The sequence below is a fragment of the Rattus norvegicus genome, chromosome 13 (genome assembly GCF_021556685.1).
Source record: "Rattus norvegicus strain SHRSP/BbbUtx chromosome 13, alternate assembly SHRSP_T2T, whole genome shotgun sequence".
Classification (NCBI taxonomy): domain Eukaryota; kingdom Metazoa; phylum Chordata; class Mammalia; order Rodentia; family Muridae; genus Rattus; species Rattus norvegicus.
Genome location: NC_141546.1, coordinates 105,431,613 through 105,457,154, shown reverse-complemented (window position 1 = coordinate 105,457,154; position 25,542 = coordinate 105,431,613). Strand labels below are relative to the sequence as shown.

At 50.8% G+C, this 25,542-nt stretch overlaps 2 long non-coding RNA genes across 5 annotated transcripts in view; one reads left to right on the top strand and one right to left on the bottom strand.

Moving 5' to 3' along the window:
* Window positions 1-904: 904 nt before the first annotated feature.
* On the top strand, window positions 905-14,048 carry LOC102555129 (uncharacterized). 2 transcript variants are annotated; one of them, XR_015635812.1, is made up of 10 exons: window positions 907-1,093; window positions 3,026-3,097; window positions 3,684-3,749; window positions 8,852-9,022; window positions 9,915-10,103; window positions 10,481-10,595; window positions 12,038-12,377; window positions 12,586-12,693; window positions 12,910-13,192; window positions 13,664-14,048. It is a non-coding gene; the product is annotated as an uncharacterized LOC102555129 (long non-coding RNA). The 2 variants fall into 2 exon arrangements; XR_015635811.1 differs by lacking the exons at window positions 3,026-3,097; window positions 10,481-10,595 and having other exon boundaries at window positions 905-1,067; window positions 13,664-14,007.
* A 1,127-nt stretch (window positions 14,049-15,175) lies between these two features.
* Window positions 15,176-25,542, bottom strand: part of LOC102555043 (uncharacterized) — a 43,098-nt gene continuing 32,731 nt past the window's right edge. Inside the window, exons 3-5 of one of the 3 annotated variants that reach the window (XR_015635806.1) lie at window positions 22,489-22,801; window positions 21,017-21,101; window positions 15,176-15,351 (exon numbers count right to left, since the gene is read on the bottom strand). This is a non-coding gene — a long non-coding RNA (uncharacterized LOC102555043). The remainder of the gene's footprint in view (window positions 15,352-21,016; window positions 21,102-22,488; window positions 22,802-25,542) is intronic. The other 2 variants (XR_015635805.1, XR_015635808.1) reach the window with 2 other exon arrangements.

Here is a 25,542-nt window from a genome sequence, read left to right as displayed (position 1 = left end):
AGCTCTGCAGAACCAAGGCCGACCAGATCTGGCTTTGACCGGATCACTGTCATGCACCGGGGTGCAGCAGCCAGCACTGGCTTGCCCGAGCTGTCTTTTCTTTCTCTTACTTTGATAAGGTGAGCTGGCAAGTCAAGTCCCTGAGCCTGGGATGTTAGGGGGGTTTGGGTGGAGGGGAGAGCAAGGTCCAGGAGCCACCTTCGGCAAGGTGCTCTACACTATGCCCCAATCACAGCCAGTGACAGGAGCACGGCAGACAGAAGGCAAAGGAGCTCGAAGAAGGAAAAGGAAGTCCAAAGGGCAACGTGCAGTCCTCCTTAGCAACTCCCAGATAATCACCTAGCAGGACACTGGAGGAGCTCCAAGGTGGGGTGGGGCTGTCAACCGAGGAAACAGGAGGACTAAGATGACATTTCTCCTCTCACAGGGGCTGGCTTATTGTCCCCTTGTCCTTTCTGAATCATCTGAAGAGATGAATTTCCTTTCGGGGAGAGTCTGTTCTGAGAACTGAGTCTGGCTGTCAGGGAGCGCTGTGGACCGGCCCCCTGATGAAGGAGACAGTCATAGGTTCTTTACCAGGCGTAGAGTGGGGCCCAGCCATGGTCACACTGTGTTCAGGAGCGTGAGTGTGACCAAGCCATGATGGGCTCAGACATTAGTCCTGTGGGCTGTGAGCATGAGGTTAAGACAGTTTCGTGGGAACCCAGATCAGGCCCAACACCGGGGATGAACAAGCCCACCACAAGTGTGAGGAAAACAAGAACATGGCTTCTCCTGCTCCCACTGGGAGCCCAAATTAGAACTCTGCCCTTTGTCCCTGAGGAGTCCAGGCAACTGTATGTGGGCGTCGTGACCACAGGCCTTTGTTCCTCTCACCCACACAGGCCCCTCTGTCACTGTGCTCTGGCCTGCAGCCCACATCCTGGCAGACCAGGGCAGCTGGTGAGGTTGACCGTCAGCCTTGTCAAAGGACCATGTCAAGAGCACACAGTGCCATGCTGGCCGGGGGACCTGCATTCACCACCAAGCCCAGCTGGGATGCAGGTTTTTAAGTGTCGCTAACCAAGGTTCGGGGTGGAAACCCGGGTACCATGTGTGTGTCAGATGCTCTCCCCTCGGACCTTGGCTCTGGCTCACTAGCCTTCTTTGGGTTTAGCTATGGGTGGCCTGGTGGGACTCAGGAAGGAAGGAGAGGCAGGCAGGATGTATTTCCTCACTGGATGCTCAGGTTGTCTTAGGTTGACAGCTAATTGTCAAAATACTCTTTCAGCACTCTGACTCTGACATGTAGTCTGCTCACCTGTGAGATGGGATAATATAGCCCCAGCCACAGCTATGTAACGGGTGATGCTAAATGCTCAGATCACAATGTGCTACCTGGAGGCTCAGAGGACCACTAAGGGGGTCCAGGTTTGACTCTCGAAACCTAAATGGCAGTTCACAAACACCCTCTTCTGGCTTCCTTGGGCACTGCATATATATTGTACACACACATATAAAACCAAAATCTGATTTGTATCCATGTAGCATGTCTATGTGTATATACATATGACACATATACAGCAGAGAGAGAGACAGAGAGACAGAGACAGAGAGACAGAGACAGAGAGAGATAGAAGAGAGATAGAGAGGGAGAGAGACAGAGACAGATAGAGAGGCAGAGACAGAGAGATAGAAGAGAGATAGAGAGGGAGAGAGAGACAGAGATGGAGAGAGAGACAGAGACAGACAGAGAGGCAGAGACAGAGAGAGACAGAGAGATAGAGAGGGAGAGAGACAGAGACAGATAGAGAGGCAGAGACAGAGAGAGACAGAGAGATAGAAGAGAGATAGAGAGGGAGAGAGAGACAGAGATGGAGAGAGAGACAGAGACAGACAGAGAGGCAGAGACAGAGAGAGAGAGAGAGAGAAGACACTGAGGAACTAATATGTGGCTACCCTACAAAGCCTTCTGGGCCCTGTTCTTTGTGGTGTTTACAGATAAACACATCTCACCCACTGAATTAGTCTATGACCACCTTTCATGGTCTTCATGCACAGGGAAGAGATCTCTGCTTCTTGGCCAGCTCTGTAGGGGACAAAAGCGCACACAGGGGTCAGCACAGGAAATGGCCTGGGTCCCTCTGTGAAGGGGCTGAAGGATGTGGGTCCCCTTGGTGTCCCATCTGGACTTCCCAGAGAAGATACCAGGATGGGTGGGTTCCTCTGCAGTCACTTATCCCCAAGGTCCCAGAAACCCAGCCTGGTTAGATGTACGGGCTCACTGAAACCCAGCGTGCATGTGACACAGTTGTCTTGACCTCTCCTGGTGAGCACCCACTAATGCAGGGCCAGAGAACCTTTCTCTGGTAGGGAAAGCCAGCGGCCAGCACAGCCAGAGAGCTATTGTTAGCAGAACTAGCAAGTAGCTGTGCCCAGCACCAACCTGGGTGTTCTGCCTCATGGTCACCTCTTGCCGACACCACCCCGTGTCGACCCATGGAATCTCTTGCACTATTCTCTCATGTCTGTGGAGCGAGGCCTCTTTATTCTATGCAGTGACAGAAGGAGACGGCTGTGGTCTGAATGTCCCTCCACCCCAGGAGAAAATGTGTTGGAAACTTAATCCCATGTCCATGTTTCAGTGGTGTCTGGAGGTGGCCCCTGGTCTGAAGCTGAGGCAGAATGGTATGGCCAAGGTCAGGCAGGCAGAGTGAAGGAGGCCCTGGAAACCGTCTGGGACCACATGCTGCAAGGACAGAGTCTGTACCTGCCTGCCAGCTCTTACACCTGTCACTAATGTCCTTCCCCACTCTGCTAGCCAGCCATAGGGCTGAGGGCTCTGCTCAGTATGTGAGTACCGGGTACATGTGCCTGTTGACTACCATGGGCAGAGGACTAGCTCTCGCTGAGGAGGAGAAGCCAGTGGGAGCCTCAGTCTATAGGGAAGTGACTCTATGGTAGCGCCAGACCATGGCAGGGTGACTCAGCTGCCCACTGGCAGAAGGACGTCAGTCTCAAACTCGGCCCTTCCCTTTTCTTCCAGGGACAATTACAAACCCTGCTTTGGTTTCCATAGGAACTAGAAAACACTGGGTAACAGAGAGCCTCCAGACAGGTGGGCTATCACAGCAATCTTTCCCTGTCCCATTACCCAGAATTCCAGGTATCTCACAGGCTTGGAGCAGGGTAGGTGAACAGCCAGAGCTTATCTGAACTCGGAAGGACGGGGAGTCACATGTCTGCCCATCACATCTAACCTGAAGTCCACTAGGAAGGAGTGGGATTTCTTACAAGAAATGGGAGCTTAAGAATCCGGTCCAGGGGACCCGAGGACCCAGTGGGTGCACCTGTGTGGATCCTGTCCTGCACTCTATGGAGAGTGGACAGGAAAGGGCACGGCTGCTGGACCCCATGCTCAGGAAGCCCCAGGGCAGGGCATTCATGGAAAAGTCCTGTCAGGGAGTCAGGGAAATGTCAGAGCAGAGTGATGCGCTTTCTGGGAGGAGGCAGGGTGCTGTGTAGTGGATCGGAACTCTCCACTCCCCAACCAGCCTGAACTGAGTGTGGTGCCACTCTTGCCCGCACATGTGGGGCTGCGGGCTTGCCCGGTGACAGCTAGGGCCGTCCTGGCGTGACCTTCTCTGCCTGATGCTTTCTGGTCCTAAATCTTCACCCTCAGCCTTCTCTTGTCTTCATCCTAGGCTTCGACCAGACATCATGACCAGAAGCAGATCAGGGGAGAAATGTTTACTGGGATTACAATTCAGGTGACAGACAGTCTGTTGTTTCTGGGAAGTCAGGGCAGACACTGACACCCACAGTGCAGAGCACAGAGAACATTGCTTGCCTGCTGTCCCTCTTCTAGCTTAATATTTTGTTACTATGAGAGTCTGTTTTGCCTGTATGTGTTTCTCTGTAGCCTTTCAAGCCTGGCTTCCTCTGGAAGAGCAGTCGGTGCTCTCAACTGCTGAGCCGTCTCTCCAGCCCACTCTTGGATCATTCTGTCTCACATAGCGCAGGGTCCAACCCGTGAAATGGTGCTGCCCGCACGTGGGCAGATCTTCCCGCCTCACCTAACAATCAAGACCATCTCCAACAAATGTCCCACGGGCCAACCTGATCTAGAAAATTCCTCGCTCAAGACTCTCTTCCTAGGTGACTCTAGGTTGGGCCAAGTTGACATTTAAAACGAACCATCCTGGGGCTGGAAAGAAGCTCGGTGGCTAAGAGCACTGGCTGCTCTTGCAGAGGACCTGAGTTCAGTTGGCAGCACCCACATGCAGGTGCACAACCATTCCCAATTCTAGCTCCAGGGGATTTGAGATCCTTTTCTGAATTCCGCAGGCACCAGGCATGGACACGGTGCACATACACACCGTGCATCCTAAGATGCTCTGAAGGCAATGGCTCGCACATCTTTTATCACTACTAATTGGAAAATAACAACTGTGCACATGTATTATACAGTGTAGCGGCCCAGTGCACAGCACACTGTGGAATGTTCCACAGCAACCTCACGTGATGTCTGAGACTTCTCTAGCTAATCAGGTGCATATCCAAACTCCTCACCGAGGTACACACTCGCCAAATACCTCCTCTTCCCTAAAATATCAACATTATTCCACATTTAAACGCCATCCTTAACATCCAAACTACTGCCAGCACAGGAGGAACATCGAGTGACAGCTCACACCTTTCCCATGCTTTCCCACAGCCACCATCCTGGGTCTCTTGCCATGACCACTGAAGCTACCTTCTGGATGTTCTCATACCACCCACCTTCCACATACCCCTCCCCCACCCTCCACACAAACCCCCTCACCCTCCACACACCCTTCCCCCACACTCCCCCATCCTCCCACAACCCTCCCCACCTCTCAGTCCCTTTGCCTCCATCCTAAGACCTCTGGCTAGTGACAGTCCCCTCCTGTCACTTTGCAGGCACACTGTGGCCTTTAAGCCCCTCTTCTCCTCCCATGGACTCTTCCCATCCTGCAGGATGGTTTTGCCCTCCTTCTCCATGTTCAGCGACACAAATCTATATCACACTTGTGTTGCAAACAGTGAGCTTATCACATCGAATGATTCTAATCGTGTATGTGCGCATGTGGTGTGTGTGTCTGTTTACATGTGTGTGCAGGCCCGAGGACGTTAACCTTGGCTGTCTTCCTCCTTGGGGTCCACCTTATATATGTATTGAGGAAGGGTCTCTTGGTGGAGCTCAGAGCTCACTGATACAGCCGCTCTAGCTGCCAGCTTGATGGGGGGGTAGGGGGAGGTCCCCCCATTTCCACATCCTGAGTGCTGGGATTGTTTGTGTGAGTGCCAGAGACCCAAACTCTGCTTCTCACGCTTGCACTGAGCCATCTGCCAACACTTGGATGATGTTGTTGTTGTTATTATTGTATGAGTTGCACAATGGGGAGGAGGCCATGTGCCAGGGAGCACTGAGAAACGCCACAGGTGAGTACAAGGGAGAGGGGCCAGGGGAAGGCCCTGTAGCCCTCAGACCATGCAAAGAACCAGACTGAAGGCCATAGCAGGGAGTTGCTGGAGTGGGTAAGGCAGAGAATGTAAGAGTATTGAGCAACTGGTGCTGGAAGCGTTCATTCCTATTCCTGTGATGGTTCACTTTAGAGGGAAGGTTGGCAGCTGCCCAAGTTCATATGCAATGAGCAGGTTGAAAAGGAGAGTTCTAGACCGGAAGACCCGTGGCAGATTCGAGCCTCACCGGAGGCCACGCCTCCTCCTTTGCTCCGCCCATCACAAGTACAGGCCATCAGGGAGGGGGAGGGAGGGCACCCAGACAGCCATGGGCAAGTTGAACTCACAGGTTACATCACCTGAGAAACTGCTAGACACGTGACCTCTCTGACCCCACTTCAGACCTACCAAACCGTAAACTCAGGCGCCATAGGGGTCCCCAAGCTGTGTCTTCTTGAGCTCTCTAGGGAGTTTTGTGCAAACAGAGGTTTGAGACTCTCCGGAGCCTCTGTCACAGGCCTACCTGGGCTGTCTGTGACTTAGAGAATCAGTCTCTTGTCTGCCTCTCCTTGGGCTAAGAAAGGAGGAGGCCATGCAGTAAGGCAGGTTAACTGGCCAATTCAGGTGCTTAGGGTGGGGGTGGGGGTCACTGCACCAGACTCAGCCTCTTCTACATGGAGGTGGGGGGGTGGGGGGTGGGCAGGGAGGGGGTGTGTTTCTCTGCTGACCCAGCCCAGCCCAGCCCTGTCCTGCAGGCCTATGAAATGATTCACCCGAGGGCTATAGCAAGTGTATTTGCTGTCTGGTTGCCTTGACAACTTTTCCTGACCCCATTCCAGCTTAATATTAACCAAAGACAAACAACTTAAAAGCCAAGTAACAGAAGTGATGCAACTTCCGTGTGAGCCCCGGGAGGCCACGGAGCACCTGGGCAAGCCTCAGTGGCAGTGTGATGTCACACAGAGAAATGCCTGCTCGTGGGCAAAGGTAACCACATGACCTGGCTTGAGTGCCTCAATCATATGAGGGGAGGGGCTCTCCACTGAGCTGGGATTCCTACCAGAGCCGAGCACAGACAGGAACTGTGGCATCTTGAGGAAACCCTTCACTCATGTGACTGACAGGACCTTTTCTCTCGGCAAAGTTTTTGTTTTAGACCAAAAGCTCAGAACAAGTCCTGGGATCTGAACCAGGACGTGGGCCTGCCCTTTGCTGGGTGGCTTCAGACAGGTTGTCCAACTCTCTGAGCCTCAGTCCCTGATTTATAAATAGAGACGGAAATGTCTGTCTCTCAGAATGGCTGAGAAAATGAAATGGTAGTTTTGAAAGAGACGGTGAAAGCCTCCATATTGTGACAGCTCCCTTTGTTCCTGAGATGGGACACACGCTTTTCTGCGTTTGGTCTCAACCCCAGAGCAGATTAAAGTGGTAAAGCAGCAGGCATCATGGCACGCGCCTCAATCTTGGGAGTCAGAGGCAGGTGCATCTCTGTGAGTTCGAGGACAGCCTGATCTACGTAGTGAGTTCAGGGACAGCCAAAACTATGTGGAGAAATCCTGCCTCAAAAACCCAAAACAAAACGAAACAGAAGTGTCCGGGTGAGAAGTTCTCAGGGAACGTTCAACATAAACATCTGAGTGTGAGGAAGACAAACAGACAGAAACAAACAAACAGAAAACCAATGGGTAGGTGTGGGAGCGGAGGAGATGATGGCAGAAACACAGCTGCAGGAGAGGCAGGAAGGAGCCACGCACCGAGAAACACCTCTGAGCCGACAGCTAGAGACTGTCGTCGTTGTTACTGTGGAGACGGGGTCTTACCTGGCGTGGAACTTAGAGAGACCCTCCTGCCTCTGGCAGAGTGCCGGGATAAAACCCCTGGACCCCACACCCAGCTAAGCTCAGCACTTTACAAAGTGAGTTTGTAAATTTAAAAAGTGGATTTTCAGTTGTCCAGGAAACTCCCATGTGACACTTCTAATGGATCCTCTAGAGATTTTTTCTTTAAAAAAAAAATTACGTGTGTGTGTGTGTGTGTGTGTGTGTGTGTGTGTTATGCATGCGTGTATGAAGGTAGGAGGACATCCTACAAAAGCTGCACCTCTCTTTCCCCCATGTGAGCCCCGGGATTGAACTCAGGTCACCAGGCTTGGCAGCAAGCACCTTTACCCGCTGAGCTGCTTCGCTGGCCCCTGGCTGTGTTGTTTCCACTTCTCATCTGTCAAAGCGAGGTGCAGGGTTTGGAGCTCCACACCCGATCGGACAGCACTGGAGCGCAGGTCCTTCCATTCCATGGTTTAACATTCTGAGCATCACCTGAGGTCAAAGATGGGTCCAATTCATCCTGAAACAGAAAGGATGTCCAGCCCTCCTCCCTGCCAACCCACTCCTTCTGTATTTATTGCGACACACCATTAATAATGACTTCATTATCCACCGCAAACATTCACAGTGAAATTAGTGTGGTGGGGAATCACACGTTTCGTTTTCTGAAACAGGCTCTGCCTATATGGCCCAAGCTCTACATGGCTTTAAGCTTCCTACATAGTCTAGACTGACTTTGAACTCACAGCAATCCTACTGCCTCAGTGTCCCGAGTGCTGGCATTGCTGGCATATGTCACCACACCAGTTATTAGGACCCAGAAGTCGGGGCTTACATGCAGTCCCTGACTCAGGTCACCAGCCAGGCGTCATCAACCTTTTGATACCGCAGTGTGGTGTTGTTATCTACAAAGTTTATGCTCAGAACTACACAGTCGAGTCATAGAGAAGGACTCATAAGTCCCTCATAAGGTCTTAAAGTAAGTCTGTGGTCCTGTGTTGGGCCACATTCTTCGCTGTGTCACATTGGATACGGGGCTGCAGCCTGGGCTCGACGGGAATGTGGAGTGAGTGGAGATGCCTCAGTCCCTCTGCATGCAGTACCAGATGCTGCCCCGAGGGGGCGCTCAGTCACAGCCGCTGTCCGGCCACAGACAGAGCGGTCCAATCCCTGTGACTTTACGCTTTCCTTTACTCTCACACTTGTGTGGTAGTGAGCCGGGGATACACTTTCTTACGATGGACCCTTCGGTAAGGATGTGACCGCAGGGTACACCAATAGCCGCAGGACAACCAGAGTCTGTTGTTGGCTACCGGCCCTGGGCAAGGACGTACCCAGGACTCGATCCTCATGGCTCTTAAGCAATGGCCCGTTTTGCTGCCTTGCCCTCGGGTTCCCTGCCTTGCCCTGAGTCTGGGGTCTCAGTAAAAAGGCTCTCAACCTCTGAAAATGTCCCCTTCCATTTTTTTAGCTTGACATGTGATTTTTTTTTAAGGTATAAAATAGATTAAGTTCTTTTCAAAATGAATCCTTAAGTAAGCTCTTTGTTTATAAATTCCAAGTCTGAGCAACTGAGACTGTCCCGAGGAGACCTGGGACAGGTCAGGAGAGTGTTCTGAGAACCCCTGAGAGCTGTCTTCGAAGCGGCCGAGCTGGGCAGGTGAGGCCTGCAGGCAAGAGGAAGCCGGGTAGATTTGAGATAATGAAATCTGGACTCCACTGGGAGATCCCAGGTGAGTCACTGGGTGGCTTTAGGTTTCATTTTTTTTTTCTCTAAACTGGAAATTGGAATTACTCCCTTAATTAATTAGCTGCCCCTTCCCGGATTGCACAGCACGTAATTAAGGCCTGTGGTAAGTGAATTCCACGGGCACCTGCCTCATCCACAAACTCCATTATTTCAACTGTGATAGTCTGCAGCCGTACTACTCTAGACACGCTCCATCTCATGACCGCCCTTGCCTACTCAGCCCTTCTCTTTATTAGACACATCCATTATTTTCTCTAGGGAGCGATGCTCCAAGGCAAGAAACTACATTTCCCAGACTCACTTGCAGGCAGGATGCTCCTCGATCACTGGTGTGGTCACTGAGATGGAAGCCGACGTTGCTCAGGGGGCTCCTGAGGGAGCACTTCAAGGAAGTTCAGCTGACAGGCAGCTTTGCCACTACTTTCCTTTCCTTTTTCGGGTCTATAATGAGGACATGATGAGTGATGGTGGCCATGCCATAACCATATGGCAACCTTGACGATGGAAGACACACCACACCCTAAGTGTGACAGTAAAGAAAGCTAGTAGTGTCCTGGGAAAGGGAACCCATGGTGGAGGGCCACTACACAAGCCCTGGCCCATCCACTTCAGGCTTTAGTGTCTCCGCATGTGGTAAAGCCTTGCTCCCTAGAGTGGTGCCCATGGAAGGCTATGGAGCCTTTAAGAGGCAGGGCCTAGAGAGAGGTCTTCTTTTTTTCTTTTTTTCAGAGCTGGGGACCGAACCCAGGGCCTTGCAAGCGCTCTACCGCTGAGCTAAATCCCCAACCCCCCAAGAGAGAGGTCTTCTTGTCACTGGGGGCATGTCTTTGGGTGGGGTATTGGGAACTCAGCTCCTCTCTCCTTTTCTATTCCAGGCAGGCCCTGCCACCTGATCCTACCACACTGCCCCTCTGTCCAAGACCCTAAAGCGAAGGGCACCAGCCATGGACTGGAGCCTCTATAAATACAGGAGGGGATTAGACAGTTTGAGTGACCACGCCAGCAAACAATCACAGTACACCGTTCTAACGGCACAGATAAAACAATTCACATCACTGATACAGGTAAGCAGCACCAGTCTCTACCTGTGGGTCCCACAACTGCAAACCGAAGCTCCTTCCAAATCCCATCTGTCCTGAACGGGCTCCATTCCGTACACAGTGGATTCAGTAACATTTACACAGTGTCTAGGCTGCACTAGGCATGAGTTGTAACTGCGAGCTTTTCTGCCCGACCTCTTCGTTCCCAGAACAACAACTCTGAGACCCAATTGTTTATGAATGAATGCCTAGGCTTTGGCTCATTCCCCAACTAGCTTGTAATGTACACAACCTGTGTGTTCTAGCCGATGTCGGGCACAGGCTGGTTACCTCGCCTCGTTTTCTTGAATCCGACTTCCTCAGAGTTGGGGCAAATCTCTCCACCTCTCACTCTCTCCCAGAGTTCCTGCTGGATGACCGTCCCACCTTCTAATCCTGCCTCACCTCGGAAGCTTTTTGTTGTCAGGTGATTGACAGGTGATGCTTCCCTGCAGTGCACAAGAGAGTCTCTCTGCAGTAAGTGCCCCAGAGAGGCCCTGCAGTGTAGGACACGTGGGCTATATTCAAATGCCAAACCATTTCATATAAGGAATCTGGAGTCTTCAGGGACTTTAGTATTCTCTCTGGGTCCTGGGACACCTCTCTTTCCTGTAGACATCAGAGATGACAGTATGTGAATTAATGAGTGCGTGGGTGAATGAATGAGTGAATGAGATGGAATGGGCCTTGCTGTGGAGACACAGATCCATCTCTTGACAAGCACAGCAGTGACTATTTTTAGCAAGAGACGTCAAAAGAAACAAATATCTGTGGGAAGAAGTATGATGAGAAGAAGGAAGTTTGCATAATGTCGGTGTCTCCTCATGAGACACTTAATATAGCAAGGGGAAGGTGGTGACCTTAGAGTGGAAAGGCTTGGTGGACCCCACCTGAACCAGGTGGCCAGTTACCATAGCAGTAACCTGACACACAATCTCTTGCCTTGACACTCTGGGATGGATCGACATAAACCATGATGCTCCAGCCAAAAGTATCTAATGTGAGCAGACAATAGCCAAACACAAATTCAGCGACGTTCAGCGAGCCAGGCATGGTGGCACATACCTTTATTTCCAGCACGTCGGAGGCAGAGGCAGGCAGATCTCTGAGTTCAAGACCACCCTGGTCTACATAGTGAGTTGCAGGACAGCCAGGGCTACACAGAGAAACTCTGCCTTGAGAAAACAAAACCAACCAAACAAACCCAATGGACCAAACAAAACCAGCAACGAAAAGGACATTCTAGAAACGAATGGCACTTTCCAGAAGTATCAAGGTCTCAAGAGTCAGCTGTGGAGTCCTCTCAGTCCAGAGACCACGGAGACATAGAGGCTGAATGCCCTGGTGATGTCTGCTGGGCTCCCAGGCCAGACCCAGACACCAGTGGGGCAATCTGACAGAACTGGGATGTAAGTACGGGGTACAAAGTATGATATAAGCTGGCAGCTTATGTTAATCCTGGTATTGATGACTGTACAGTGTTGTGGAAAGAGAAGAAAACTATCTGGGAATTGTTCACACTGTTCATGCAACATTTGCCTAGGCCTGTGTCCTAGTTAGGGCTATTACTGCTGTGACCAAACACCATGACCAAAAGCAAGCTGGGAAGGAAAGGGTTTATTCAGCTCACACTTCCACAGCACCGTTCATCACTGAAGGAAGCAAGATTGGAACTCACACAGGGCAGGACCCTGGAGGCAGGAGCTGACGTAGAGGCCATGGAGGGTGCTGCTGACTGGCTTGCTCCTCATGGCTTGCCCAGACTGCTTTCTTACAGAACCCAGGACCACCAGTCCAGGGATGGCACCACTTACAATGGGCTGGGCCCGACTCCATCAATAATTAATAATTAATTAAGAATTAAGAATTAAGAAAATGCCCCACAGGCTTTCCTACAACCTGATCTTTTCTTGATTTAGGTTCCCCTCTCTCAGGTGACTGGAGCTCGCGTTAAGTCAATGTACAACTGGCCAACGTAGTCTGAAATCATTTTGAAAAACAGAACAAAATTCGCCCACAGCCCACTTCACTTCTCGCCATAGTTACAGATCGCCGCTTACTGAGTTGGTCTCCTGAATCCCAGAAGCCGCCACGGATACCTCACTTTCTCCTTTGGCGGCCCCACTAGCGAGTCTTGTGAGCTTCATTTTCTCTGTTTTCTGTCGCTGCAACGGCACGCCAGAGTCTGGTTATTCTACAGCTCTGAAGGCTGGGAAGCTCATGGCTGGCTCGCCCCATCTTCTGAGGTTCTCATTGCTGGTAAGGCCCTCACTAGAGCAGTGGACCTCAACCTAATACAGTACCTCATGCTGTGGTGACCCCCAACCATAAAATCATTTCTGTTGCTACTTTATAACTGTGACTTTGCTACTGTTTTGAATTGTAATGTAACAACGTGTGCTTTCCAATGGCCTTAGGTGACCCCAAAGGGGTCACAGCCCACAGGTTGAGAAACACTGCTCTTTAGCATTCTAGATGGCATAGGGGATCACATGGCAAAACGGGGCATCCTACAGTGCACCAAACTGGCTTTCAAACGGACCTGTTGTGAGGGGAACTCATTGTTATGATCTAGGTAAGTGTCCCCCGAAAGCCTGTGCCTAAAAAGCTGGGTCCCCAGCTCACGGGGCTCTTGGGAAGGGGTATGTCCTTTAAGAGGTGGGACCTAATGGGAGGTCATTTGGTCACTCTGGGAACCCTCTCAAAGGGGATGTTAGCAGCCCTTCGCTCTGCCTTCTGCTTCTCGGCTGCCATGAGGTGTGCTGCTCTGCCCCGCCCTTCTCTCCCCCAGATGCTCTGCCTTGTCACAGGCTGGAAGGCAACGGTGTCTCAGAGACCATGAACCCAGAGAGATGGAAGGAAGCTGACGGACACTTGAGCCCATGGATGGGCTAATCTATTCATGAGGACCAAGCTATCATGACCCAGCTCTGCGTGCTCCCTCAGAACACTTTATGGAGGAGTTTTAGTGGGGACATTGGGTCCACAGCAGCCATGTTCTCCTGGAATGCATTACCAACCAGGCTGCTTCCCACCACTCCTCCGTGGTACACACATCGAGCCGTCATTTCTAGGTGACTATGACCCTTGCCCTCCTGCGTGTTCGCTTCTTCTGTACCTTCAACTTCCAAAGGGGAAGGAAGGCCTCATGTCACTGTCACAGGCAGCTCGCATCTGTTCCCCCCAAACCCCACTCCCGCCCCTGGGAGCTTGCATGGCAGTCCCCATTGTCAGAACTTTGAGTCCCACCTTCCCTCACTGAGAGTCTGACTGCCCACAGCCTGTCTGGGTGGCCCTTCTAACCGGTGGACCGAATGCTCTTACTGCTGAGCCTTGGATGACTCTGCAGAGACGCTTCCTGGGAACTTGCTGTGGCCTAATCCTGTGTGGCAATGGGCTCACGCAGCCATCTCCAGAGAAGCCACTCAGTCCTCTTACTTCCTGATTTCATACTAAAACCGGAGCTTTCTTTAGACACTTGTGCTGAGAAACCAAACCAGCAGGGCTAAAAATACCCCCTCCTCACACCTCATTCCCTTTCCTAGACGTAGAACTCTGGAGACTAACCTCTGACTGTGAGCAACAAGAGGATTACGAGGCAGACTGAGAGCTAGGAGTCCACGTCAGTGTGCTGTGCTGTTTGGGATGCTTTTCCTGTCGCTAGGCCTGGGTATCAGTCAAGGGACCAGCAGCTGAACTTGATGGTCTGAAGCACATTTTCTCTAACTATTCCCTGGCATCCAGTTTGATACAGGACAAACACACCCCTCCTCCTAGGAAAGCTGACTCAGGGACATCTGAACCATTCTCTCCCGTCCATCCCTTCACTTAAACATAGTTACTGGGCACCCACAATGTGTCAGATTAAAAACCTATCCTCTCAGGAGCTTCCACTCTATCAGAAAGACAATGGAATAAAAAGTATATAGTATGTTCATCTGGGGTAAGTGTCACAGACAAAAAGAAAGGACAAAGAAAGGGTGGGGATGCTAGGAAGAACTGAATAAACCCAAAGGTGCACCTGTGCCAAGCAGCTGTGCTGTGCACCTGTGCCGTGCACCTGTGCTGTGCAGGTACTTAGAAACATGTTCCAAGCAGAGAGGAGGCTATTGTCCAGGCCTGGAACTGGGGTACACCTGAAGTACCACAGTGCTAGGAACTACACAGGCCATTGAGAGGACACCAGTTCTTACTTAGAATTAGGACATGATACCATCAGAAGGCTCTGGGCTGAGGAGAGGCCACTGCTGACTTCCCAGGAGAATGGGGCTGCTGAGTTAGCTGTCTGAATTACAGAGGAAGCCAGCGTATACCAGGAAGCAGGGAGACATTAATGTCAACTGGACAAAGCAGGCAAGGGCTGTGTGGTTCACAGCAGAATGGCAAGAGGAGCAAGTGTCCAAATCTGTTGGCAGGTCGAAGGGGATGCAGGCATGAGGAACAGAAGTCAGCTGTGTCTCCGGTGCGGCCTAAGCAAGGACAGCACAGCCGTCACTGGCTGTAGGAGCCAGAGGGTACTGGAGGTTGAGTGATCTGATCACTCAGGAGGGGCTTGCGCTGCTGCAGCCCATGCTGGCATAGAGCTAGACTTGGTGAATTCACCAAGATGGTGGGGGAGAGGGAAGGCTAACTAAGCACTGGGACACAGCTGCATTCAGAGACAGAGGCACAAGGGCCAGCCAGGAAGCTGCCCTCTGTGGCTGTGCTCAGAGCTCCGTGCACAGATTTGCAGTTTCTGTGCTGATGTGTGACACTCTTAATTTACAGCCCTGGAATTATGACACAGGGCAATGTGGCCAAGGAGAATGTCAAGAATTCACAAGGGCAAAGGTTACTGAGGAGAGCCGGAATCCTGTGATGTTTTGAGCAGAGAGGGAGAGCACACATCCATGAAAACAGCAGAGATGACATTTAGAAAGAGGAAGCAGCCCGCACAGAGCCTGGAGACGAAATTCCAAGGAGGAGGAAACTGAAGGGTGGGGTGTAGAAGACAGCAAGCCATTCTTTCTGGCTGATCCCTAAAGGAGAAAGCAGGCATGAAGCTGACCAGAAGACGCTTTGCTGTTGGGGATTGATTCTAATGCTTTGCATTAATCCAGTCTCCCTAATCAGGAATCTGCCCATCCAAATGCTGAAGGTCCTTGTCTCCATTTGGTTTTTGATTGAAGAGCCAATGACCAATGTCTGGTCAGGTAGACTGAGGCGGGATCTTTGGATTTGTACAGGCCAGGAACTAGAAGAAAAGAGAGGAGAATCACCATGATTTGGAGGGAGACAGATCAGTTAGAGCTGCAGAAGGAAACTCATCTGAAATGTAGGTGAGAAGGAATACAGGGGTCCCCCCCAGAAGGGTTGCCCAGAAACGTCTTGGGCAGCAAAGACTAGGGAGCCACCCAGACAGAGCCAGGACAACAAAGATAAAGTATAGAATTAGAGGTCGTTAAGCCAGGAGTACCAGAGGAGAAGTGTGCACGCTGGGGAAGGGTTAGGAATGTCCAGCCTTTGAGTTAGTCCCAGCATGTCAAAAATGAACTAGCGTGCGTGTCTTTCTTTCAAGAATCTAAAGAGCTCCAGGGCAGGTGTGCATGTGCGACTCACCAGGAGCCAGAGCGGTTTGCAAGCTACCGCTACACTTTACCAGAACAAACTTATAGCGCTGAGGGTCTTCATGGGGTGGCCTCACATTTGGGGAGCCATAGGATGGAGGGCATCTTACCCAGGCCTTGGTGCTCCCGAGAACAGGCTACAGGTTGTAACTGACTGGGAGGAAGTGGCTGGAATTGGTGGTGCTGTGACCTGGAAATGCAGGAGTGTAAGTGGAGGGGCAGTAGCAATGGGCTATACTGAGACGAAAGGGGTCAGAGGGCACCATGATGGAGAGGTGGAACCAGAAGAAGGGAGCAAAGACAGGGCCAGGCTCTGGAGCTTCAGCAGGGGCTAAAAGAACTACTAAGGAACTGCTCTTCCTGGAACCCCTCTCAGCTACACTCTTCTCCCCAAAGCGAACCCAGGCCCTGGTGCAAAGCACTTGTGAAAATGCTGTGAGCAGAAAGGAACACGCAGTGTTTAACCACAGGGCCAGTGGGAAAGATTCCAGGCTGCCTCTGGGCATAGCCAGATGTGTTTCCATGTCTCTCCACATACCCGCCCCAAACAGGACCTTGTGGTGTTGGTCCACAGCATGGTTCTCTTTCTAAAGGGGACATATCCTGAGCCATGTATGGGTGGCCACAGCCCAGGAACATGGATTCAGTTTGTCCTAAATGACCTGTTTTACCATGGATGTGGTTACACAAACTTGTTTTGTTTGTTTGGTGGAGGCTGCCCTCCATCCTATGGCTCCCCAAATGTGAGGTCACCCAGTGAAGATCCTCAGTGCTGTAGGTTTATCCTGGTGCTTGTAAGTTCAGGCTGTCTTTGAACTCAGTACGTAGCTGAGGATAACTTTAACTCCTCCAGGCTCCACCTCTCGTGTGCTGGGTGTGCATGTGGGAAGTTTTATGTGGTGGTGGGGACTGAAGCCAGGGCTTCATGCACGTTAGGTGAACACTTTACCAACTGAGCCATATCCCAGCCCTACATGAACCTTTATTATCACAGATAAACACATTTAACGGGGATAGTGGGTTCCGGCCAGGGCAGGTATGGGGTGTGGGGTGTGGGGTGTGGAGTGTGGGGTGTGGGGTGTGGGGTGTGGGGTGTTTCACTCTGCTAAGGTTTCAGTGTCATTGGATGTCATGCTTAGCTTTGGGCTTGGTGGAAGCTAGTGTCTTGCTAACACGTCTCAGAGGTTTATGGTATGACAGTCAGACTCAGGCAGCTGACAGATGAGTGTTAGGGGAACTAAAGAGCCCCGAAATGATTTTGGCTTTGGAGTCACAGCATCTCCACTCTCCACAACCGGAATATTCTGACCAGTGAGTGAGTCTGCAATCCTTATGGATGCTGCTTCTCTTAGGAACTTCGGTTCATGGTGGGGAGGGGCATTCGGGGAACATCTCTGTTTTCACAGCAGCAACTTCTCATCCACTAAGCCTGTTTCCCTTTCTTCAATGTCTTAATTCCTGGGCCCTGGCTCTAGACCTTCCAAACCGTGGGATAGGCTGGAGGGAGTGGCCACTCCCAGGGCTGCCCAACCCGGGCTTCTCTGCAGCTCTAGTGTCTTGGTCTGCTAGTTCGATGTTAGTTCCCAGAGCGGGTGACCTGAACTTCCTACACGCAGAGCAGCCCATCAGGACCTGAGTGGCAGGGTCTGTCTGTGACTGTCCTCGACAGCCAATGAGATGAATTAAGTTAAGCCACTTCAATCTAACGGTCTGAGCACTGGCCTTCCTCATAGAAGGTTTCTGAGAACCAACACAGCAGGGGGCTGTAATGTATTTCATCCTGTTTGAAGGTTTAAAACCTGATGTTTCTGGTGCTGAAGGACCATTTGGAAGGCCCAGTAGGGACAGCTGACACTGAGCAGGGTTCTAGGACCAAGGAAGGTTCCCTTCCCACTTTTCCTATCGGTGACTGTACAATCAGAACCCCCTACTCTGTGTCTGGGCCTCACAGAGCCAAGCCAAACCTGGGGCCACTAAGAACCCTTTCCACACTGTGCAAATGACAACCCACAGGGTCCTGAAGGACGTTTCTGTGCACTGTGCATTCAGATGCTGACGACTGTACCTGGACCCGGTGGTGGTGCTGACTTTGGTGCTGTCGTTATTCTGAAGCATCTCCTGACTTAGCGTTTTGTAGACGTTGTTCTCCATTGCCATCTTATTGGTCAAATAAAGAGCTGAACAGCCTATTGCTAGGTAGGAGAGGAAAAGGCGGGACTTCTGGGCCCAGAAGACAGGGAGAGGGGATTAGGTAGGGACCAGGGGAGTCACCACATGGACATGAATGACTAAGATGGCAGGTCTGGGCCATGTGTCTGGAAAGTAGTCCAGGCTAGCATTGTCAGGTTAGAATAGCTGAGTATCTGTCCCACTGTAGTGCCCAAGCTTACAATAAAAAGGTCTCCGTGTTGTTATTCAGGAACAAGGGAGGGCACAGAGAAGTCCTGTGCTTTTACAAAGGGTATCAGCTTGCGGTAGCTCTGTCCTCCTGGTCCCTGTGCACACTGGCCATGATGACCACTGGCAGGAGAGACAGTGATGTGTCCCAGTGGTACATCTCCCTACCCACGGTTCTGGGCTTGACCGTGTGGTCTGAGTCTTATGCCTTCTTGCTGCTAAGACCCTGTCTGGTCTATGAGAAGACCGGACCACTGATAACAATGACAGGTCACCCCTGCAGTGTTCCCTATATCCCAGCTGTCTTCGAAGGGCAGTACGTCCCTGGGGGAACACTTGGCCACAGTGGAGAGACCTTTGGATTTGCTGTTGAGAGCTTGTGGGTGGAAGTTAGGGATAGAGGTTCCGTGTCTGACAATGGCTAGTCCTCCACAGGGACTTGCCTCACCCTAAAGGTCAGTAAGGCTGGAGTGAAGAAAGCCTGCCTTAGAGAACGGCCCCAGCTGGCTTCCCCATAAGCACAGCACAGTGAGCGAAGCTCTGTGGTACCAACAGGAGAGCAGCCCCCTGACACCAGGCTGAATTGTGAGGAATGGTGACTGTCGCACACCATCATGTTTGGGGGGAACTTTATGCAACAAAGTCTGGAACTGTATGCTTGGCTGGGGTAGTCATGGCTGGATATGTACACACATCTGCACCTACTCTATGTGGCCAGGAATGCAGGGGTGGCTGGTCATATGTCACACAGTCTGAGCTGCACAGAGGGAATTTCTTAGTATGATTTACAGACATATGCACACACATACATATGTTTACATATATACACATTTATTCACATATACAGACATACAAACACATGCACACACATACACATGTGTATGTGTATACACACACATGCACACACACACGTACAGACACACATGCACACAGCATGTGCCTGTGTGACCATGCATGCACTGACATACTACAGACTAATAGCTCCTCTAAGTTCTCCAAAAGTCTTAGTTCAGTTAACCCTTATGAAAACCCCGTGAGATATCATTCCCATTTTACAGAGGAGAAACTGAGGCTCAGAGTGATTAACTTGCCCAAGATCTCATGGTCACTAATCGGGATTGGAACTTTGCTATTAGGCCTGGAGTCAACATACGTGTCCTCTTCTTTGTCCCCATGGCCTGCCAGAGCTCTTGGCTCTGTGTGTGCTTAGTCCTCACCAGGCTCAGCTACCCTTCCTGTCCCATTGTCCTCCTTATTTGGACTGTTGTGGCTGGTCCTTGTGTGCCTCTCTCATGACACAAATGCTTTAAAAATGACTCTTCAGGATTGTGACCATGGCTGGGGTTAGCAGCCCACTCAGAACCCAGATCAGATGCTCATCCGGAGTGAGACCTTGAACAAGTTCCTTAGTTTCTAGGGATCCAAGTTTCCTTTCTGGCAAACAGAAGCAGATCGCCAGTGTCCAGGAGCAAGAGAAATCCGGGGCAAAGTCCTTGAAGTCAGTGACACGGCAGTGGGTGCCCAGGGTCACTGGTCTCTCAGAAATCACAGTACACAGGGAAGGGAGACAGGACAAGCATGGAAGAGAGGGGGCCAAGTTTCACTGCCATGGCGTGACTTTGCACTCTCCTTCCAGATCCCAGTGGTGGGTGAAAGACAGGGATTGTCGGTAAGGTATGGGCAACCTTGAAGGCCTCCAGAAATAAAATGCAGCTCTTTAGAAGTTTGGCATTTCAGCCACGGGTGTGCCCAGTCAGGGGAGGGTGGAGGGCATGGGGGGAGCTGAGCTCTAGTGGGCCCCCATCCTTCTCTCTGAAGACAGCTACAATGCTGTTTCTGCCATCGCTGTGTAGTGGCTGCTAACCCTCGGCCAGAGGCCTGGATTCAAGCTCCTTGGACCTCCTCTTCCTCAGGGATAAGAACTGACTGACCCTGTCTCACAAGTTCTCTCTGAGAACTGAGTTAACACTGTCATAGAGGACTGGAGAGATGGCTCAGCGGTTAAGATTGCTGACTGCTCTTCCAGAGGTCCTGAGTTCAATTTTTGGTAAGCACATGGTGGCTCACGACCATCTGTAATGGGATCCGATACCTCTTCTGGTGGGTTTGAAGACAGCTACAGTGTACTCACATACATAAAAAATATTTATATATATATGTGTGTGTTCATATATTATTTAAATATATTTTAAATATAAAATATAAATATTAGTATATACATTATATTATATATACATTTTCTACGTCTGAGAGTACATTGTCACTGTCTTCAGACACACTAGAAGAGGGCATTGGATACCATTACAAATGGTTGTGAGCCGTGTGTGTGTGTGTGTGTGTGTGTGTGTGTGTGTATGTGTGTGAGTATGTGTGTCTGTGTATGTGAGTGTGTGGGTGTGAGTGTGTATATCTGTGTCTGTGTGTCTATGTGTGTGTCTGTGTGTGTGAGTGTGTGTGTGTCTGTGTATGTGAGTGTGTGTATGTGTGTGTGAGTGTGTGTCTGTGTGTGTGAGTGTGAGTGAGTGTGTGTCTGTGTGTGTATTTATGTGTGTGAGTGTGTGTGTCTGTGTGTGTGAGTGTGAGTGTGAGTGTCTATGTGTGAGTGTGTGTGTGTGTGAGTGTGTGTGTGTCTGTGTGTGTGTCTGTGTGTGTGTGTGTAAGTGTCTATATGTGTGTCTGTGTATGTGTGAGTGTGTGTGTGTGTCTGTGTCTGTGTGTGTGTGTGTGTGTGTGTGTGTATTATGGAAGTGCCCTCTGCCTTTATTTATTGATTTTTAACTTTATATAGTTAAGTATAGATGGGTATCTTTTGCGACAAGGACTCACAGACCCAGACTCTGGTTGCCAACAGCCTCAAGCATCCTTCTAAGAATTCTAGGAGACAAAGGGACAAACCTTGACGCTGAAGGCAGCTTCTCTCTTAGGAGTCCTGGAATTTCCTGTCTTTGGATTCTGTACCTTTGGGCATCGAATTATGCTGCTGAGGAGGAGGAAGAGGAAGAGAAGGAGAAAGAAGATGAGGAAGAGGAGGCGGCAGAGGCGGAGGAAGAGGGGGAGGATGAGACAAAATTTCTCAACACAGCCCTGGCTGTCCTGGAACTCACGAAATACACCAGGCTGGCCTGGAACTCATAGAAATCTGCTTTGCTCTACCTCCTCCCTAATGCTGGGATTAAAGGCGTGCCCCACCATACACGGCTACATTGTTGCTCTTAACCCAAACTACAAAGGGAACATGTGTCACTGTGGACAACTGGAAACATACTGAAAAGACAAAATCAAGCTCAGTTTAAGTCACATTCTAAGAACTGTGGCTAACATCTTTGAGTACATCCCCTACAGATTCCCAGGTTCAGTTGAGGAAAATACTTGAGAGATACCTATGCACACATATTTAAGCCAGCTCAGCACTCAGCCTCTGGCCCCAGAGCGGCTGAATGGGGCTCAGAATCACAGTGGGCTGCTCAGAGCCCAGGCCTCCAGGAGGTCAGGATCCGACCCCTCTGCCTGATTCTAGCCCTCAGCTTGGCCTGAGGCAGAACTCTGCACGCGATGTCCATGCTTGGGCTGCTCCCAGTCCGCATGCATGGGGCAGCTTGTTGTGTGGGGTGATTGTGTCGGAAAGAAAACCTGCAGGGGATGAATTGGGCTTTTGTGTGAAAGCCACTCCACTGTGACCCAGCTTCTGGTAACCCACGATGAAAGCTGAGAAATAACCAGGAGGGGCTAGCAGCACTGGAACTTATGACCACATCGCGCCGGTGGCGCCTAACCAGGCTTTCAACCCCTTCTTCCCCCTTTCTTCAGGCTTCTTGGATTCTTCTAACCCTAAGACAGTAGAATACGTTGTGACTCTCCCACTGAATTCCCCGCAAATCCCGACAGTCAGAACGCCTATGATTTTCTGGGTACATATTCTGTCCCCGCCCCTGTACAGAAATTACATGTAATCCTCACCTTGCTTGGTGAGACAGATAAAAGTGCTGCTCAGCCAGTGACTTACTCAGGCCCTGCTGTCACTGAGGGGTAGATGCTGAGCCCAGCAATCTAGCTCCGGATACCATGCACTTTACCTTGGCGCGTGCGTGTGTGCGTGCGTGTGTGTGTCCTTTTGATTTTGAGGCAAGGTCTCATGTGTCTCTGGCTGGTGTTAAACTCACTATGTAGTCCAGGATGGTAGTGTACCTGCAGGAAGATTTCCCATTCTGCTCCTCTTGAATGCAGAGACTGCAGGCATGCACCGTCACACCGGGTCTAAGGGGCGCCACGGGTCAATCTACTCCGGGGCCTCTCATCATTTCCCTTCTCTCAGAAGCACTGGACTATAACTTCCTCAGCCATGGTCAGCAGCGTGTTCCCTTACCCACCTGTTTATCAGAAGTCTTTCCTGTTCAGCGGTTAGCACGCTTACTTTTCCTCATCTTCTCAGCTCACTGGCTTTGTAGTTTCGTGATTAGTGGGCAGGATGGAGTTTGGGAAGTCCTATGGCTTTCGGATAATGGAATCCATCATTTCCCTCGATGGCATGGCTGTTGACAGGGCTCACCTGCACACGCTGTATAGCTGGCGATGGGAGGGAGCCTCTCTGGCATCTGGTGATTGCTGTTGTCCAGGAAGTCTCAGGTCTTCTCGTTGCAGCCTACCGCCACCCATCAGCTCTGATAGCTTCTGTAAGGGGTGCTTACGGAGCAACGTGACAAAAGTTAAACACACCATCACATCCAATAAACTCCACTGCTAAGAGCAAAGTGTTTCAGACTGAAGACTTTCCTCTTGACGGTGGGTGAGTACTGTAAAGGGTCACGTGGGACACTGGGGTGTTTCTGCAGCTTTCACCACAGAAAGCCTATGGGAGAGATGTGGAAGACCAACCCCAGGAAAATCAGCTAAGTTTGTCATCTCCCTGTGCTCTTACCCTTCTCCACTAGAGTCTGTGTCCTAAACACTAACATGGTTTTAGAATTTTGCTCATCAGGGCTGGAGAGATGGCTCAATGATTTAGAGCAGTGGCCGCTTGTGTAGAGGACCCAGGTTCTGCTCCCAGCATCCACACTGTGCATAACTCGAGTTCCAGTGCATCTGATGTCCTTTTCTGACCTCTTCATTCAGCAGGCATACATTTGGGGCACACACATTACACACAGGCAAATATCCATCCACATGAGATAAAAATAAATAAACGCTGAGACCTGTGCTAACCCAATCCCCTAGTCCTAGGCAGTAGTAAGTGTATACACGGTGAGAGTGTGCCAGGGACAACAGCACGCTGCTGTTCATCGAATGGTTGGAACTGAGAAACTTGGGTTAGTCAACCATGGATAAATATATTCTCATTCCTCAATTTCTTTATTTATAAAATATGGCTTTGTGACCTGAAATCAACACAATGTCTCAGCCCAGGTAAATGACCAACCAATAAATAGTACTACTACTAGGTGATTTCTGTCTAACTGCTGAAGACAAAACTTGAGAACAAGATTCTGAGCAGTTGGCACCGCTGTGAGAGTCGAATGAAGAGTGGCCAACACAGGGCACAGCCCATGTTTGTGTGCTTGCCTGCAACAGGTCACAGCACATCCACGAGGCTTGGCCACAGCCAGGGCTGAGGCGTGAGCCCCCAGTACTGTATCCAGGCTGCAAGCTGTGGGGGTGGGGTGGGGTCTGCTTCACAAGAGGGAAACCGGCAGCAGCAAGGATGAACAGGCACTGAGTTTGCTTTCAATAGCCCCTCTCCCCCTCCCTCCGGTGGCCAGCTCTCAGACGCCCACACCTCTCATTCGATGATACTGCAGGGAACATAGGACAGGTGAGCATGCACTTAAAGTATGTTCATATTTTTAACTAAGCATGTAGGTGCAGGTGCCCATGGAGGCCAGACATGTCGGATCCCTGTGGATCTGGAATTAGAGGTGGTTGTGAGCAACCTGAAGTGGGTGCTGGGAATCACACTTGGGTCCCTTGGAACAGCACTCTGGTAGTTTAAATGAGAAATGTCCTCTGTAGTCCTCAGGTGCTGATGCTATTTGGGGAGGTTGAGCCTGGCTGGAGGAAGTAGTCGCTGAGGGTGAGTTTTGATGTTTTACTTTGATGTTTGATAAGCCTGGCCCCTCATCCTGTTCCCTCAGATTTCTGTGTGATCAGCGGCTTCCTGCTCCTGCTGCCCCGCCTTCCCCGTCATGATCAGTTCCATCCCAGGAGAACCAGATGCCATCACAAAGCCAGCTTCCGCGAGCCCTGAGTTCTTTTGTCAGGACCTCCTACCACAGCCAACAGGAGAGTGGCCAATATGAGTAGGGCGTGGTCTTGGACCGGAAGCCCCCCCCCCCCGCTCCCTGGTGTAGTCCCAGCATGCACTTCTCCCATTCGCAGCTTGCGTTAATCTTCTGAGAGGTCTTCCTCCAAACTCTCCGTTCAGCCTCACAACTCTAGGGCCCTCTCTCTTCTAAGGTGTGGGCTTCTAGTGTGGTTTGGGTTTATAAGTAACATTGTGATAGAATTATGATTACAGCAGGGAGACACTGGGATGTAAGAAAAGTCCAGATGTTTTCCTTGTCTGCTACAGGCGTGAGCTTCACAGAAAGTGGCACGCTACCCCACAGAATGTGCTCAGGGCTTCTTTTGGCTTGCCAGCTTTCACCCAGTCTCTCTTATGTCCGTTTAAAGTATCTGTCTGCTTCCGAAGTCCCTGCCCACGGCTCCCAAAACAAACTGGGGAAACTCTGGCTTGCTTGGAGAGCTGCAGGTATTTCTGAAGGGATGGCTGGCTGTTCCTTGGGATGCTTCCCAAGATGGTTTTTAGTGGCTGCATCTGTGACTAACTCTTCAGGCTACAGCTTTTCCCACAAAGATGGTGTTGTATAATTTTTAAGAGAAAAGAACAATCCCAGAAGAACTGTAGTATCCAACTGGATCTTTCTCAGTTTAATGTGTTTTTTTTTGCTTGTTTGTTTTTTTAACATCTTCTGACTCAAAGGCAGAACAAGACATTTCCCTCAGGCTCTGGAAGATCCATTGACTGGCCCATCCCATGGAGGGCAAGCTCAAGCCTCTTGGGACACAAGGGAGCAAACAAAAAAAAAAAATAATTCTGGACCCCACCTGGCCAATGTGAAATTTTTTTTTTCTTTTTTTCGGAGCTGGGGACCGAACCCAGGGCCTTGCGCTTGCTAGGCAAGTGCTCTACCACTGAGCTAAATCCCCAACCCGCCAATGTGAAATTTAAACAAATCCATTTTCTCCCTAGCTGGCCAGTTTCCCCCTCCTTCTCCTGTTCCCACTTACTCCAGCCATAGGTGGGGAGGAACAGAGTCAGAGCCAGGATGGGGGGGGGGGATCAGCTGAGGGCTGCCCTCATGCATGCTTCTCCACAGTCCGATGGTCTGATGACACACTCAAATGAGGCACCATGGATGTCATCCTCA